Raw genomic sequence first — 17,469 nt, 5'->3', positions numbered from 1 at the left:
GTGTTTCGACGAAACAAACACGATGGTGATACCTAACATGAATATCATACACATTCACTGAATCATATAGGTTGTTACAGAACAAATGTTTCGGCAAAATCCGTCCGTTTAACTGTTTGGCCTCTGTGGTACACAAGCCATAGACCCGAAGTCATACCTATCTGAGGCGAAGCTGGCGAAAGAGCTTTAAAAAAGCTATCGAGTACGCTTTCTGTGTCACTATAGCTCTTATTCGTGTTTTACGGGTCGCTAAGGTATTTCTGTATTTCTGTATTTCTGTATTTGCGCAAATCACCAACAGGCTTGACCCAATGACAGGTGAAGTCATATAAGTATATCACACCAAACACACTGTAAAAATAATGATCTGTTCTAAGTACAGAAGACTATAGAAGTAAAAGTAAAAGTACCTATAGTGTAAAAAAAGACTATAAAGGCAGAGTGTAAATGACTACGAGGGCATAACAGATAAATAGTACCTACTATAGAACTACATACGATATACATAAACATTAAAACACTGTATAAGATACTGAAAGTACTGAATATCTACCTACCTAAAAATAAAGCATTAGTGATGTATGATGTGCACAAGATAAAAAGCTTAAAACATCACAAGCTAATTTTTACACGACAGGAGGAAGGGTTGACACATACAGCACGCTCTGCCTCTTCAACTGACCAAGTGAATCGAAAAATAAGTCTGCTGTTTCAACAGACCCTAGAAAGTGGTTGACAGTGCGTGGGATGCGCGAGAACAAGCCGGATGATACAGTGTTCACTCGAGCAAACGGCAGACTAAACAATGCTCTGTTCATGGTTCTGGCTTGTCTGATCGGTACCTGTAACCCAAAACACTGTAATAAAAACGACGAAGAGATGAAACCTTTAAACACTTTGGATAAAAACATGACATCATGCTGTGCTCGCCGAGCACCCAAGTGGAGCACACCGTACGATGCCAGTAGATCACAGTAGGCCAGAGAGGCTCCGACATAGCCCGTACGACGCGCAAGCCACATTAAAAACTTATGTTGCACTCTCTCCACACGAACTAGATGGCATCTGGCTGCACCGCCCCATATGATTGAACAGTATTCAAGAATCGATCGGACGTTTGCATTGTAAGCCGCCAGAGCCGCCTGCTTGTCTATCTTGCACCGGGGGGAGGCTGACTGGAAAGTGCGAATGATAAGTCCTAAAGCCCTATTGGCTTTCGAGACAATTGAACCCACATGTTCAGCAAAGTCCAGCTTTTGGTCAAGAATAACTCCTAAATCCCGAATGGATGTGACGTTTTCTAAGGTAATTCCGTTGATTTTGTAGGAAGAGTTAATAAAGTTTCGTTTCAACGTGATTTTGAAAGATTTACATTTTGAAGCATTAAGTACCAGTTTCCAGTCAGCCGCCCATCGTGCTACTGCATCTAAGTCCCTCTGAAGTGCTAGCACATCAGCTGCTGACCTGATCTCGTTGAAAAGTTTGAGGTCGTCAGCAAAAAGCAAACAATTTGTAGATATCACAGTGGGCAGGTCGTTAATAAAAAGAGAAAACAGAAGCGGAGAAATATGGCCGCCCTCTGGGGTTCCGGACACAGCCGGGACCCAGTCGGATACCTTCCCATTCAAAACCACTCTCTGTTTGCGCCTGCCAAGGTAGGACTTCACCCATTCCAGAGCGACTCCATTTAGCCCGTACATTTTTTCGAGCTTGTAGAGTAACAAAGAGTGGTTTACGCTCTGAAAGGCACTAGAAAAATCGGTGTACACGGTATCAAGCTGATACTTGTTCGAGATGGCCGTCCAACCGTGTGATAAGAAGGATGCAAGGTTTGTGGCACAGGATCGGTTAGGAAAGAAACCATGCTGGAGGGGAGAGAGGTAAGGCTCGACGTGTTGGAATAGTTGATCACTGTAAACTGTAATCAATGTAATCACTGTAAGGTAAAATGTTTACCAACGCAACGCTGAAGGTATGCTTTCGGCCAGGGGTGGAGAATTAGGGGTTTTGGGGGTGCTCGAGCACCCCCTGAAATTCAAAAGTCACCATATCATAGTGCTTCAGGGGTGCTTAAATTATGTCTAAGACACAAATTGCTTTGCGTAAGTCGCAGGAGAGTGATGTTGCTGGGAAAACGTACCTAAAATGTGCTTTTCTACGCAAGGATTCGACGCTTCCATTTGCCAGGCGGTAGAAAAGCACCCCCTGGGATTTTGACAATTCTCCGCCCCTGCTTTCGGCCCCTGATCGAGGTAGAGCTTCGCGGAAAAGCGAGGATGCTGCCCGTGATGAGAGAAAGCCGATGATGCCCAATTTCAAGGTCTTGGCCGGGTCATCTTAGGTTAACTCCCAAAAGTAGAAAAAGCTGGCCTGCTAGAACTTAGTGAGCCGTAGCTGTTATCGGGGTTCCGGGTACGAGTTCGATGTTAAAGTTTTGGACAAAGATGATGACTCCATGCATTTGGGGTATAGATCGGGTCGGGTCAGGTCAGGTCGACCAGCAGGCTTCCTGCCGGCCATCTACAAAGAGTGGGTGACAACCACCAACGATAGCTTCGTAACATGTTACTACATAACCACCATTTATCAAAACTACTTCTTTAAGTTCAAACGGGCGCTAAACTCGAAATCAGTTCCAAAAACTTCACTTGTAAGTGGAAGCAAATAAAACTCAAAAAAGTGAACCAAGGTCATCTATATTCGAATCATGGCCAATAAATTTTTAGAGTAGGTGTAAAATTGATTAACTCGAGGTCACAGGAAGTTTCGTTGCAATAGGCTCCTTTTTGCGCGTCTTATTGGGAAAGCCCGAGAGGGGTCCACCATCTGACCCCATTTCCCGGCTACCTCAGGCAGGTCCGAGGGTAGTCAGGGCTGAGGCTAGTTAGGTACCTACCTCGTAGTTACTGATATGTCATCCGACGAATCGACTGCAACCATTATTTTGACAATCAGACGAACGCTTGGGTCAGTTTTGGCGCGCTCATTCGTTTGAGGGATAAAAAGGGAGTATTGGCATCAACCCCCCTCGCCCGGCGAGGGGGGTTGATGCAACCCCCCTAAGGTTTTTTCGCAAAAAACGGCGGCGGGTAGCGCCGCCAAAGTTGGCATACCTTCTGGGGCAACCTTTTCGCACCTATCCTGAAAATTTGAAGTCCCAGTCTTTTCAGGTCAGGTCACCAGGTCACAAAAGCCGGTACAAGGTCAGGGGAAAATTGGACTAGCTTAGCGGCAACTGAATTCCAGAGTTCACTTAAATGGGTAACAAAGTATATCATTCGATGCGCACGGACGTCCTGAGTTCACTGGTGCTTTTATTTTTGCACTATCTTTACTAGGTAAAAGGTTATAACCGAAAAACGTTTGATATGTTTAAGCAAAATTTTTGCACTCATACCCCCCAAAACCCCCTAAATATTGACTTAGAGTCACCAAACTTTTACAGGGGCGAGATCTCCTATGGACCCACCTACCCTGTAAATTTAGTGTTTCTAAGTGCCATAGAAGCCAATCGCGAGGGGGGGTCGTACCAACCCCCCTCGCCGTCCGTGTTATGGAAAAGGCCCTCGCCTGGCGAGGGTTAAAATATTGTTATGCTGATGTTCCACGCCCACCGCTTATTGACCTATAAGCAATAGGGCTACGGAGCTCTTGAAGCGATTCTGAATCTGACGTTGTATTTGTTGAGGTTGCTTACGCCAACTTCACTGACATGATAGCTTAAAAAAGAAAACTCAGCATTGCCAAAAGTGGGGGGTCGACACCCCGGTTCTCGCGAGTGGGGGGGGGGTCACGACCCCCGCGACCCCCCCCCCCCCGTCGGCGACGCCCCTGGAAGGAGGGGTCAAAAGAACCAACCAGCGATTCGTCCCCTGATTGAGCTACAGGGAAAGTGGGCGTGGCGTGTGGAAGCCGATGGTATCCATTTTCATTGTCCTTGGAAGGACTTAAACAGCCTTGACTTTTCACGTGGCACGCATCACGACGGTCATTTTAGATGCATCAAGAGAAGTGCAAGGTGTGGTAGGTACTTGTAACATATTTTTACGCTTACTCAATACTCTGTCACACAAAATTCCAGTTCAACCCTGGAGAAAGAAAAACTGTTTCAGTAGCGCAAATATTACTTCCTTTCACCATGCAAGCCTTATTTTTGGACAAGCTTTGTTTTATATTATGACTTCATCCATCATTGGGTGTGTGCCTATGGATGATTGATTGAATGAACTAATTTAAACTGAGCTGAGCATACCTGGAAAAGTAGGTATAACCTCACTTCTCCACCAAGTCACGGTGTTACCCCCGACCGTGCGGTAATTAGAACAGTCTATATCGTTGCACGCAATAAAACGATAACCTCGCTATCACTGATGTTGTTTGGTGCCTAAACAAATAGCCACCACAGCTCTAAACATACCTATATTAAAAAATCAAAACAACAAAAATAACCATTGCCGAGTATCAATACCTATCTGCTCGTTGCACACCGGTCAGTTGATAGCCAAATTCTAGCATAACTTACACGGGATATAGTTTCGTTCTTGTCGATGAGACCAAGCCCAGTTACGGTATGTGCGATTTTGTCAAAAACGGTCGGAGGTTGTAACTATTATGACGTCGCAACTCGCAGCTCGGTGGCCTGATATGACCCGATTTTTTTTTTACCAAAAGTTGCGCGAAGGATGCCCCAGAGGCCATTTAAAATTTAAGCACGATCCGACTAATAGTTCGGTTTGCATCGCAAAAAAAAGCTCGGGCGCCCTGCCAGGGCGAGGGTTAATTATAATCTTCGCCATCAAATTATAATCTAATAATTATAATCTTCGCTCATCAAAAATTATGACAAAATGCAAAAACGATATCAATGTAAATGCGCAAGTCAGTTTGGAGGCCGCATGCAAAATTTTAATAAAATCCGTTCATACATTTTTCAGTCATGGACTGAAAACAAACAGGTACATCTTTCTGCCTCACCCTGTACATAGGTCATTAGTCTGACCTGGAAGCCGAAGGTCAGGTCAATGACCAAATATCGGGAAAATCGAGATCTTGCAGAGCTTCTAAAAGTGATGCTTTATGTTTCTGGAGTCCTGATTTCGAACTTAAGAATTATTACGATTAAAGATGATGTGTTCATCCATTTGAGTAGATCAAACGAGGTCAGGTCAGGTCAACCGGCGTCCCGACGGCTATCCATTAGGTATAAACTATAAACCATCGCTGTCAGTTTTGTAACATATTGCCAGAACTAGTTCCAGAATGTTTATATCTGTGCTTAATTTGTAATCAGCTCATAAAAACCACGCTGAGACGTTTTGAAACGCCAAACGAGGTCATCTAAGGAAAATAACTTTGACCTGAGTCCAAGGGCTGCGGAGTCGGAGTCGGAGTCGGAAGTTTTGCCCTGAGTCGGAGTTGGAGTCGCTAAAATCTTACCGACTCCGACTCCGAAGTTAACACTGCATTGCTCAAAGTCATGCCCGACACCTGGTTGCTTCATGATATTTTGCTTGTTGACCTTTCAAAATCTGATTTTGTTAAAGCTAAGAACATACCCCCGTTTTGGACCAGCGTTTTCATTGAAAAAAAAAAAACTGAAGAAGGCTGCTGCGTCAAAACCTGTTTTTATTTATGCATGATATTTAAAAAGTAGGCACTTATTTGCAACATTTGCCTTGGAACGCGCAAAAGTTCGCTTCAGGCAAGATAAAAAGATATCCGACAATAAATTTTATTTCATTATATGGACTTGCTGGGCAATGTCCGGAGTCGGAGTTGGAGTCGATTTTTGAAGCCGGATAATTTTTGCCGTAGTCGGAGTCTGAGCCTGAGTCGGAGTCACCTTAAAATCCATCGTCTCCGCAGCTTCATGTGACCTTGACACCCACCCTATCAACAAGTAAACACAGGTAGTTAGTTTATCCCAAAGAAGTGTGTAGATGACAAGATAATAGCCATTTTTAGAACGGTTATCTGGAACACATTTTGTGACATTCGGTGCGATCTGGTTAAAATAGGTTTATAGCTGATTTTTAGTAGCTTTCATCTTGGGCTGCACCAGTTGCTCAATTCATGGATGACTGAGTGTCGCCACAGGAGGTCCCCCGGTGGGCCGGGGCAGCGCAAGGGACGGGCCCCGCCACTGAGCCGACCATCGGATGCGCCCATTGTAAGAGCGTACCGGGCAGCGGAGCAAATCTCGGACCCACCTCAAGGGTATCCTCATCAATCAGCTTCCCACCCCTGCTGTCTCATGACAGGGGGAGTATGTGAACGGTAAGTGGCAGCGGTGACCGTTAGGCGAGCCGGGCCTGCGCTGTGCATAGGGGTGCGCGCCACCTCCCAGACGGTCTGGCGCTCCTGCACCCCGCCCTCCCGGCTGCGGCCGGGCTCCCGGTGCTGGACCGCAAAGCGCTGGCCGTACATGTGTCCACTGACCACTGTTGACATAATCAAGTCGCTTTACATGACTTTGTTTATAGCGTGTACCTATAGTTTGTGCCCACAAATCCTGAAACCTGATGAACTTTTTTAACACTAAATAAGTAAAAAGTAGACCATCCAACCCATGCCTTTGCATTAGTTTATAACCCCCTCACATTGCCCCACCAGACAGTAATAAGCATGCAAAGAATGAAACCGTAGTTTTGGACCCGCTACACCTTTTTTAAGTCGGTCATTCGTAAACGATTTCAGCCTCTCATGGATGCTTTACTGTTCGTCGGAGTTCAAATTTAACGACTTATTTCCGTTTATCTAAGAATCGTACTCCCGTTATGGCTATAAGGGAGCCATCACTTATTTGTATGCGCTTCTGCTCCTCTGTTCGTGCAAGGTAAAGTTAAAACGTTGAAATCAAATATTTTTTTTTTAAGAATAATCGAGCCAAATGGACAATGGATGCCCTCGAATGACCTGAACATTGACCTTATCTTAGCAATTTATTACGAACGCATATATTTTATTGCGAACCACATCGGTTCCTACAGGGTGTCTCAGAATTACCCGAACATTTATTTTCTGGCTAAAAGTACGACTGCGCTCGCTTCTAATGATATACAAGCATCATACTTTTATAAGATATCCCTTAGCTATCTAGCTTGGGGACTGTGTGCTTTTGGTGGCCGGTAACGACTCGAATCAATTATTATCCAGAGTCAAGTAAGAGTAGTCCTTTTCCGTTTTCAGCTTAAGCCACTAACAGGCAACCATGATGAATCAACTCCCGTTCTCAACTTTGTAAACGGACTTTCGGCATGGTTTTTGCTGGAGAGCTTCAGCAGCTCATCTGCAAGCAGTTGGATTGAGCAAAGCGCAATTATATCAGCTAACGAAGCGAGAGAGAGAGAGAGAGAGAGAGAGAGAGAGAGAGAGAGAGAGAGAGAGAGAGAGAGAGAGCAAGAGATAAACCTGATTGACAAGCTTGGGCTCGGCCAAAAAGGGCCATGCACCAGTTGTCAAACAGGTGGTTGCTTGTCATAGACAACAAACGTCACCGATCTAGCTAAAAACTAGTTAAGCAATAGATCAGGATTATCTACAAAACATCAGTCTACCTTGCACCACTATCTTCGACAAAATTTTGGAAGTTGGGGTCCTTCGCCAGAAAAATATGCGAAAACTACGGGAAAAGCAGCGCAAATCACTACAATTCATCCCAAAAACATATCATATACAACAAAACAGTATATTGAAGCACACTTTGTGGTCTAACGAAGGTATTATGTCATTCGAACCGCCCGAAAAAGGCGTGTGTGAACGTCAGATGACCACAACGCCCCAACAGCAGAGACGGCCAGGCGCCCGTCGAAAATCATATTGTGAGACATTTTGAGCCACCGTGCACTCATTGGGCTTGATATGATGGCCCAAAGACAACCGTTAGCACAGAGTACGAAGCTTATCTATTGCACCGTATCTATTGCGGTAATACTCTACCAGTACAAAAACTGGATGCCGTGAACCAAGTGGCCATGAACGGGTTTGTTTTGGAAACCAAATCTGTTGGAAGCCAAAGGTCGCGCCATGTTCAGACATGGAGCTTCTCCACTCCAGATGTAAAAAACGCAGCAAAAGTGGTGTAGGCAGAAATTTTTGTTTTGGGGGATAATACCTTATGGCCTGGGAACACTTTGATGTCAAGTTTATCTTTATATGATCGTAATATCCTCCGGCAAGAGGTCAAAGAAAACAGGCCTACACCCAGTTTCGGGAGACCCGTAAAACCAGTAAAACGCCTTTTGGGCGACCAACGGAGCGAGCGGGAGGATGAACCTTGCACGTGCGAAATTGCGAGGGGGTACCTCCAACTAACTTGTGCACTGCACCCTACTAACCGGTCTTTAGCGATGTGCCAAATTTCAGCGCAATCGGCCTAGCCGTTCTCGAGATCTGGAAGCGGCACACTGCACGTGCGCACGTGCAAGCGGGGTCCAAACTGACTTTTGCACGGCACCCTACTAACTGGTCCCCAACCGTGTACCAAATTTGAGCGCAATCGGCCCAGCCGTTCTCGAGATCTGGGAGCGCCCCCTGCACGTGCGCACGTGCTGTAGCACCCCAACCTTAACACATGCAGATGAATTATCTGATGGAGACCTAACTGTGTACCGAGTTTCAATTCAATCGGCCCAACCGTTGTGCCGTTATTGAGGTTGCAATTTTGGGGGTTCTTAAAAAATGTCCAACTTTACCACGCGCCACGTGCGGTGGTTGGCAAGAACGCATGGTGGCCATCACACCACGGAACTTTTACGTCCAAGTGACATTCAGTAAAGAAGACCGCTTGTCAATCGGATGTCCCGTTCCTAAGATATTAGCTTTTGAAGAGCGTCCCCACGGCCGGCCGGCCGGCCGGCCGGCCGGCCGGCCGCTCATACTCAGGATTTTCCCTTAATTCAGTATGAGACTCCGCTCGCTTCGCTCGCTCCGTAACAACTGAGACCAGCAATAGCTGGCATTTTCCATCATTGTCGGCTGATCTTGTAACAAGCGTATCTATTGCATGTGCTATTTGACAGCCACCCTAGTTGACTATATAGGACGGTAAAAAGAAAAAAGCGCAATCATGTTTGCCTTATTTTATACACTAATTAACAATGTTCGGGTAATTCTGGGACACCCTGTATATATGGCCTTGATCGGTTCTAATGGGCCCCGCTGGCTTATGAGCGTCAGGTGCCGAGCTCTGATGGCCAATGCTGCAGCTTCTGGACCCACGTTGACCTCTGGTAGCCCACACTAGTCTTTCCTGTCCCCAGAGACAGACCACCAAGCTGAACTTACGATCACCCAGAATGGGAGCCTGCTTCATTACGATTAGGAGCTACTCTTGCCGCACACCGGTGACCGTTCAGCTAGAAGTTCGACGTCGCGTAGTGAGGCCGACGATGGGTAGAAGCAACAGATTGACGCCCCGAGGACAGAAACAACAGGAGAATACGTGAAAGATAATATGCGGGACACGGAGTTAGGTCGCCTGAAAACCCGAAATGTAACGTATTGGTGAGCAGTGAGCCAAGAAAAAAAAAACAATGCTATCAGGTAAACAAGATACCTAAACACGTGAAAACAGTGAGAGGTACTAATCGGGTATATCAATATGCTCACATTGCATCCATGTTTCGTTTATGCATTTGTTTTTATGCGCATCGACGCCTTGGAGTAAAAATTCGTTTGCCTTTTCGCTTTTGCCGCCCCCCCCCCCAGTAGGTAGTGACATTTTTACCCTGACTGGGGGGGGGGCAGGCCGGTGACTGCAGGGGTTTGCCCCCCCCCACCCCCAGTTAACATGTTAGACGAGGCCCTGCTACGATGTAGGGGTTGACGGTAGGTAGCCGTACCAAGGTCAAACCAATTAAGGTATTGACATGAATAGCATCAGTCTCTATTAATCTATGTTTAAATCAAAGCGTCAACGTGTAGTCATCATCATTGCCTCAATGCTTTAATGTATCACCGACCGACCGATCTCCCTGATGCCATTTTCCCCTCCAAAACTGAGTCCATACTGGCGGTTCGAGTTAAGCTGGAAAGTAGAGACTTCTCTTAGATCATGATAATAATATAAAAATAACCAGTAACCTCATAATATAAATCAGAAATAGGAGCCAAAAAGTTATATCTAAAGTTATCGAATATTTCGCTCCTGAAGCTTCGTCAGCGATAATTATAGAAAAACATATGAGCTTTTTAAGAAGCTTCTCTTAGATCCCTAGATCTTCTGGTGAACCAGTCTTCGTAAAAAACTGGTTTTAGGGTACCTCGTGCAACTTTAGTTAGCACCTGGGCGCCTATAACCCCACAATACCGTGGCACTGGCCTTTTGAACAGGAACCAAGAGGGGCGAAAAAGAGGCACTGTCTTTCGCGCTTATGAGACCGTTTTGGGATTTAGGCGAGTGTTTCATCTCGATCATGAATTAGTCCACATGACCTTACTGGTGTCCTCAGCGCTCCGTTTTTTTGAGCCTCAAGCATAGAGTAGGAAAGTCATAAGCATGTATTCCGTTTTTTGTATCATATGTATTCCGTTTTTTTCGAAAAGTCAAAAAGTTTTTGAAAAAGATAAAAATACAAATTTTGAATTTAAATATAAACATTTTTCAAAATTTTCAAAATTTTGAAAATTCGAGATGGCAGTTTGATAGCGCAGTCCATTCGGAGTCCTCTCATGCAAAGAAATTGGATTTAGCTCAAAAACTGAGCTCTTGGGAGCGATTCCCGTGGTTCAATGTTTTGCGTCGAAATCGGCCGAACATGACGTCACTCTGACGTCATTTCCGGCCGACCTATGATGGATACGAAATTCAAATTTTGACACAAGATGTCAAATTGATGCAGCCGAAGGTACTGAAAGTGTGGCGGCGATACATCAAGCGGTTTAGAAGTTATTGCTGCATTGCAGTAGAAAAACGGCAGGGGCTATGAATATTGAATAGCCCCCCCCCCCCAGTGGGACGCGGGTTAAGTTGCGAGTTACGCTGAACGTGTTGTAAAACAAGAGTACGCCTAAAAGTAAAATTTAGGTGAGAACGATCTTATGGGACACCCTGTACATGCCAACATTCAGCGCAATCGGCCCGATATTGCAATTGTTACAAAACTGACACCTCTTCGTTTTGCAAGTAGCACGTGCATAAGGGGTCACCCACATTCATCAGGAATAATCCAATACTTGATAGAAGGAATGAAGCTTCTTTACTAATTACTGCATGTAAATCGGTCAAGTGGTTGCTGAGATATAAGCCTCGCAAAAGCGTGACCACCGATCTTTCAAAGTTTAAAAATCAAGCGTTGGCATCGTGAGAAGCGTTAGGGTGGCCGCTTTGCCCCACTCTCCCCTACAACAAATCTTTTAAACGTCGAGCCGATAGGCGAGACGTTTAAAAGATTTTTCTACCTACGAGCGGTTTAATAATTTTATCCCGTGCCGCCGACATATGTCATGTAATGTCTACTAGACGTTTAACAGTTTGTTAATCGTCACAGTAGACGTTTAACAACTGTTACACGTCTAGAACCTGTTAAACAAATCATTTACTCAACATCTGATAATTTTCTCTCTTAGCACGTGAAGCAATTGTAAATACTGACTACGACGCGGGATAAATGACAGATATAAGACATACCGCTACAAACAAATTGTAAAATTCACAAAACGCACCGGCATAGTTTCTAATAACTGCTGAAACAGACTCTTTCCGCAGTCAGGAAATCGCATGCGAGAGCCTATTCAAATTGATTAAATCACGCTCGCATCAATCGTACGCACCTCCCGCATGCGTTTGATGCGGGAAGGATTGTAATGTATTTGAATAGGCTCTCGCATGCGATTTCCTGACTGCGGAAAGTCTGTTTCAGCCTTGACTATTTTATTTGCTTATAAGCAAATAAAATAGTCAAGGCTGAAACAGACTTTGTAAAAAATGTGAAACAGAATGCCACAATCCAGAAATGGCTATATTGTGATGCATTGTTGCTGATTGGGGTAAATAGATGACGAAGACATTGAAAACAGTATTTTTTGCAATGGGTGAATTTATTGAGCTAGGTAGCTTTGCTTGCAAATGCTGAAGGATTGTTTTTTTTTTTAACGGTTCTCCATCCAATCATATACTCCCAAAGCACGTTACTGACGTTAATACGTTTCTGCTTACCTAAATAATAGAGTAGTACCGCCGAAACTGGAATATTAAATGCATTATCTATACAAACGGAACTCATACTCATAACCAGGTGACAACCAAAGTTGGGACTTGGGACGTTTTACCATACCTGTAATTTCACGATCACGAATATCGTGTTAGTTTTGATCAGAGATGATGTCTTTAAGCATTTAGACCAGGTCGGGTCAGGTCAGGTCAGGTCAACCGGTAGGGGTTGTGACGGGTATTCGTAATACGTGTCAACCGCCTCTGACAGCTTCGTAACATGTTACGAAGGCACCAAAACTACTTCGTAAATGTTAAAATGATTGCTAAATTCGAATTCAGCTCCAAAAACTAGGCTAGAAACATGTAAAACTCGAAAAGGTGAACCGAGGTCACCCGAGGTCACCAAAGGTCAATGACCTGACCTGACCTTCAGGTGACCTTGACACCCACCCTAATGTATGGGAGCAACATCAAATCACATGTTTGAACGTTTGAAACCACGAAAAGCTTGCAAACGCGCGGCTAATGCGAGCCGACATACGCCGAATCGCGATTCCGGCCAAACATGGTCTCGGAAAAGAGGTCTCAGGTCAAAGGTCATTGGGGTCAGGGTCATGAAATTTTCAGGGTAGGTGTAAAATTGATCAATGGGAGGGTACTGAAAGTTTCGTTGCGATCGGCCGCTTTTTACGCGAGTTATTCGCGAAAAACCTCATCAACCCCCCCCCCCCTGTGCCGGCGAAAGATCCGCAATCATAAAATATGGCTCACAGCAGGGCTGAAGCATGAAATACGCAAGCATGACCGGTTATTCACTATTCAGGCTTGCTCAGCGCCACGACTCAGAAAGACATGCAGTTCAGTTCGCCGCCGATGACGACAGCATGGTCGGGTGGTTCGTTCCGCGACAGGGTCCGGCTGCTTTGTGCGGCTCGGCGGGGCGGGAGGGGGGAGGCAGGCGACGCGTCTGACAGGCGACACTTGAGCGTCCCGGGAATCAGCTGTCACCGTGCGGCGCGGCGGGCCGTCCCTCCGACCCTTCCCATTGTTACCTGACTGGGCGCCGGCCGCCGGTCCTCCGGAAGGGTCACTTTGGTATGCGAACTCTTCACCGCACTTGCCCACTGTCAGAGAGTGTACTGAGGTACAGTAGTTTCTAACAGCTCGTTCGATTGGTCTGCCTGCTCAGCCAATCATATTCTGGCAACCTTGGACCTTGGGACCCAACGTCGCTATGGTACTTCCGTATAGCCTGAGGCACCTGGGTACTTATGAATCTTGGGTCCCGTTGGATTCTGGGTCCGACTGTACTTGGGTACATTTGATACACACCCGGTAGAACCACCGGCACCCCTGCCGCTGACGCCTCCCCCCCCCTCCCTCTCCGGCGGGAAGGGACGCACAGCACAACAGCAGGGCCGGCTGGTCCAACCCCAGCTGCCGCTCATTCGCCCCCGGCGGCCGGTATCTGCTCAAAGGCTGAGGGAACTGGCACCTCTACATGGGACGGGGCCCGACTGAGCCCTCTGTAGGGACAACAGGGCGGAACCCCGCTGTTTGGAAGGACAGCCGCGGGCGGGGATCGGGCGGAGCGGGACGGGATCGGTTCGCGCTGTCTTGTCCCTCGCGGACGGGACGGACAGAGGGTGAGATATATGTCCGACCCTGGGAGCTATGTTGTGGCAGCCCGTGGGACAGCTGGCTAATTTCCCACGCCGCAAAATTTCACGGAATGTTTGTTTGAGTGGGGACAGTTTACTAACTCGGCATGAGGATGATTAAACGCTGATTATACCACACATTTGGTAATGAGGACAGTGGCATGTGGTGAGGTGTGCGGTTTGGTACTTATAATGAACGTATGGATACATGGTAATTGGAGGAAAAGTAAACATTCTCAAATGTTTTGTTTTGACGTGACACCTTTTGAAATATCAAATAAAATACTATCAGATGTGTGGGGTGTACGGTGAGGTGAGGGGGAGGGAGAGGCATCATATAAGTCTCATGTGTAGTGTGTACCCACTTTGGCTCAATAAAGTCCAATTCATCTCGATGATGGCTAAGTAGGTAGGTACTAGGTAGATATAGGAATCACATTTATCAGACGAGCAGAAGTAGTTTTCGGCTGAGTTATCGTCTAGCTGCTATAAATATCAATCATGCGCAATAATACTGCTGCAAAGCAAACCGCCATAGCGTAATACCTCGCAACGTAGGTATTTGTTTGCATTACATATTGCTTTGTGTGAGGTGAGCGAGCATATATGACCGCCATATATAACATTGCTATAAATGTAGGCAAGTGAAAGTGACACACTGATAAAGGTTCCTAAACCATGGACAAACAGTTTTACAACAGTTAATGCGGTTATAAGTTGAAGCGATAACAATGCAAATAAAATTGCACACCCCGTCTAGTCCCGTTTCCCCGATAATGTGTGCAGTGTGCACTGTGCAGCGTGCACTGCAGATACAGGCGGTAATACTGCCGGAATCGTAGTCGAAGCGCCAGCTACAGGTGTCGCTAGTAGAACTACATACTCCTGCTTCTGGTAGATGTCGCTGTAGGGCCGAGGGCGTTGAGGTCCATCATGGCCCTTCTCGTCAGTCGTCACCGAGGAACATAGGCGTAGGAACAGGGGGGGGGGGGGGGCCGGGGGGCCATGCCCCCACTTTTCAGCCATTTTTTAAACTGAAATCTTTATTTTTGATTTAAATACAAAACTAAGAGCAGGAAATGGTTCAACCAGGTGAGATGAGCACAAAACTGCAAAGAATTTCTTCATAGGGGTATTGGAGCTCCCACAAAAGTGACATTGAAGTTTTGCTGCCCCCCCCCCCACTTTTCGTGAGGTTCCTACGCCCATGTTTTCGACCGAGTGATGACACACATCAGACTTATCATTTTGTAATAACATGATTAATTAACCCATCAGTATCATGGTACGAAATGTTTAACTTTTTACCGAGACATGGATTCAGTTTCAGCCGCAGTGGTCGCTGATGGTGGACTCACTCTGTCTCCCCTCTCATCCAGTGACCCAAAAAGCCATTAGGCCATTAATGCGTTAAAGGGAGAGACTCATTAGTACAACATAATAATATGGCGAAGGAATGCAAATTTCTACACTCAGAAATTAATTGTACCTATGTGGTCGAGTCAAATAGGTACTAAGTAGTTCCCAGGCAGCACGTGCTTAGAATACGGTCCCACGGTCCCGTATTTGGCTGGCGGTCAAGTTGACGAAAAGATCAGGTCAAGGTCATTGACCTTAGGCGATTTATGGGGACTTTCGAAATGTATGTATTGGAGATTTTTTTGAAGCTGCGTTCGAACTAACTGCAAACACCCATTTGAACGTCCGATAAGACGTCACTAAATTCGATAGAGGTCATCAGATTTTTTTCCCCACAACTCCCGATCAAATTGAGCTGGCGATTCGGGAAGCCCATGGCATGAACTCAGAACGATTTTCCGCAGAGGACGGTATGTTTCATGCAGCCGTCCTCGATCAGCTTCGTGACTTCAGCAACTGTGATCTGACCTTGACCTGACGTCATCACCCAGAGCTGACGTTTCCCGAGATAATTTGAGTCCCAAGATGACTGTCAGTCCCAAGATTCAGTCAATGACTGGAATGTCTGATCACATATTTCGAAGTAACATAGCTAAGATTCTTAATTATTTTACGAGTAGTTATCACGTAAGTACGGTTCTCCAGTAAAAGTCTTGTTGGTTTTGCTTTTTCGGACATATCTGGTCCTATATAATGTTCAAATGCATAAGTATTAACCCGATTTGTGCGTATGCACATTTGCCACGACACTGTGAAATTGCATCGTCGTAAGACAAATACTTTCTGAGACATTTAGCAAAAACCTCATTTTCTGCCGTTTGGGGCATTCTGGCCGCAGTCTTCCTGGGATCGCCTATGACATACATGGTGCCACCTAGCGAGAGGGACGCGGAAACACAGAATCATGAATGAATCGAGCGCGTAGTAAACGGTGTATGGAAGGGAGACTCGGCAGAGGCTATCCGGGTGGCCGGCGCGCGGCGCGCCCTTAGGCATCGGCCGACCCTTCGGACCGCGTGGGGTCAGAGGTCGCGCTCGGGAAGTCTCGGCTCTGGGTTTTAGCGCTGTGCAGTCAGGAAGGGAGGGGAGGATAGCGCTAGCCCGACTGACTTGTATCTCGGCTGATGTGTGTGGGGTGGAAGGGGAGCACAGAACGGGATGGTGGCTAGTGGTGGATGATGGGATGGTGGTTAGGTTAGTGCGTACTGCGTAGAACGTAGCTGAACATGCTTTTTTCATGGCAAACAACATGCAGCATAATGTGCGGGATTATGCCAGAACTCATACAAAAAGGAGCTAATATTTCGGCCGAGGGAGTGGATGAGTGCCGTGACAAAGCATGACGATGCTGCCAAAATCGGGATGCATTGTTGCCCCCATTTTTTTTAACCCTAACATGCAGCGCTTGATCCGAACTTAGAGGTCCCCGACTGACCAAAGACCTTAAAATCGCACCTGTCAAGTGCGCCACCTTTTCTTCAGGGGCGCTCTTCTTGATTGTATCTGTTCTTACCAATACCTAACTAAAGCAGATCAAAGGTATAATAAAAAAGGCATACCTACCTCAAACACAGTTTTATTCACATCCGCTCGAGTGCATTCTTGTTTTGACCTATATCTTCTCGCATCATGATATATCACTTCAGTGCTTAACCCTCAACGAAATTTTGGGTTTTCTGCATATACCCCGGCCGAGGGGGGGGGGGGCGATTACGACCCCTCTCCGTCTTTTTGCCCCTAATTGAGCTAGCGCCTCGCGGATAAAACTGAGCGCGTGCGTCGTATGAGATGCAGCCACTGGTAACCGAGTTGAATGTCTCAGGTCCACCGATAAACTCTGAGGTCAGTATAAGTGCTCCAAGTCGCGGGATCGGTTTTTGGTAAACAACTTCACCATAAGTGGTTACAGAGCCAAGACAATGGCACCATCGAGTTTTGCATGCTCAAGCGCGTCATATACCTACGTTTTGTTTTTGTTGAGGTCAATTTAAGGTGTTTACCTCAGGTCATGTCAGGGCAGAGCCACTCAGGCCACGAGGCTGGCCACGAAGCGCGTCATATACCTACGTTTTGTTTTTGTTGAGGTCAATTTAAGGTGTTTACCTCAGGTCATGTCAGGGCAGAGCCACTCAGGCCACGAGGCTGGCTCAAGGAGGTCATATCGCTTCCTCGATTCGGTAGGTCCTTACAAGTTCACTGGTGGCTTCCCGACTCGCTAGCTCAAATTGATCGGGA

Source organism: Amphibalanus amphitrite, unplaced genomic scaffold (assembly GCF_019059575.1).
Source record: "Amphibalanus amphitrite isolate SeventyFive unplaced genomic scaffold, NRLGWU_Aamphi_draft 000597F_arrow, whole genome shotgun sequence".
In the NCBI taxonomy this organism is placed as follows: domain Eukaryota; kingdom Metazoa; phylum Arthropoda; class Thecostraca; order Balanomorpha; family Balanidae; genus Amphibalanus; species Amphibalanus amphitrite.
Note: the sequence above shows the minus strand (reverse complement) of the source record.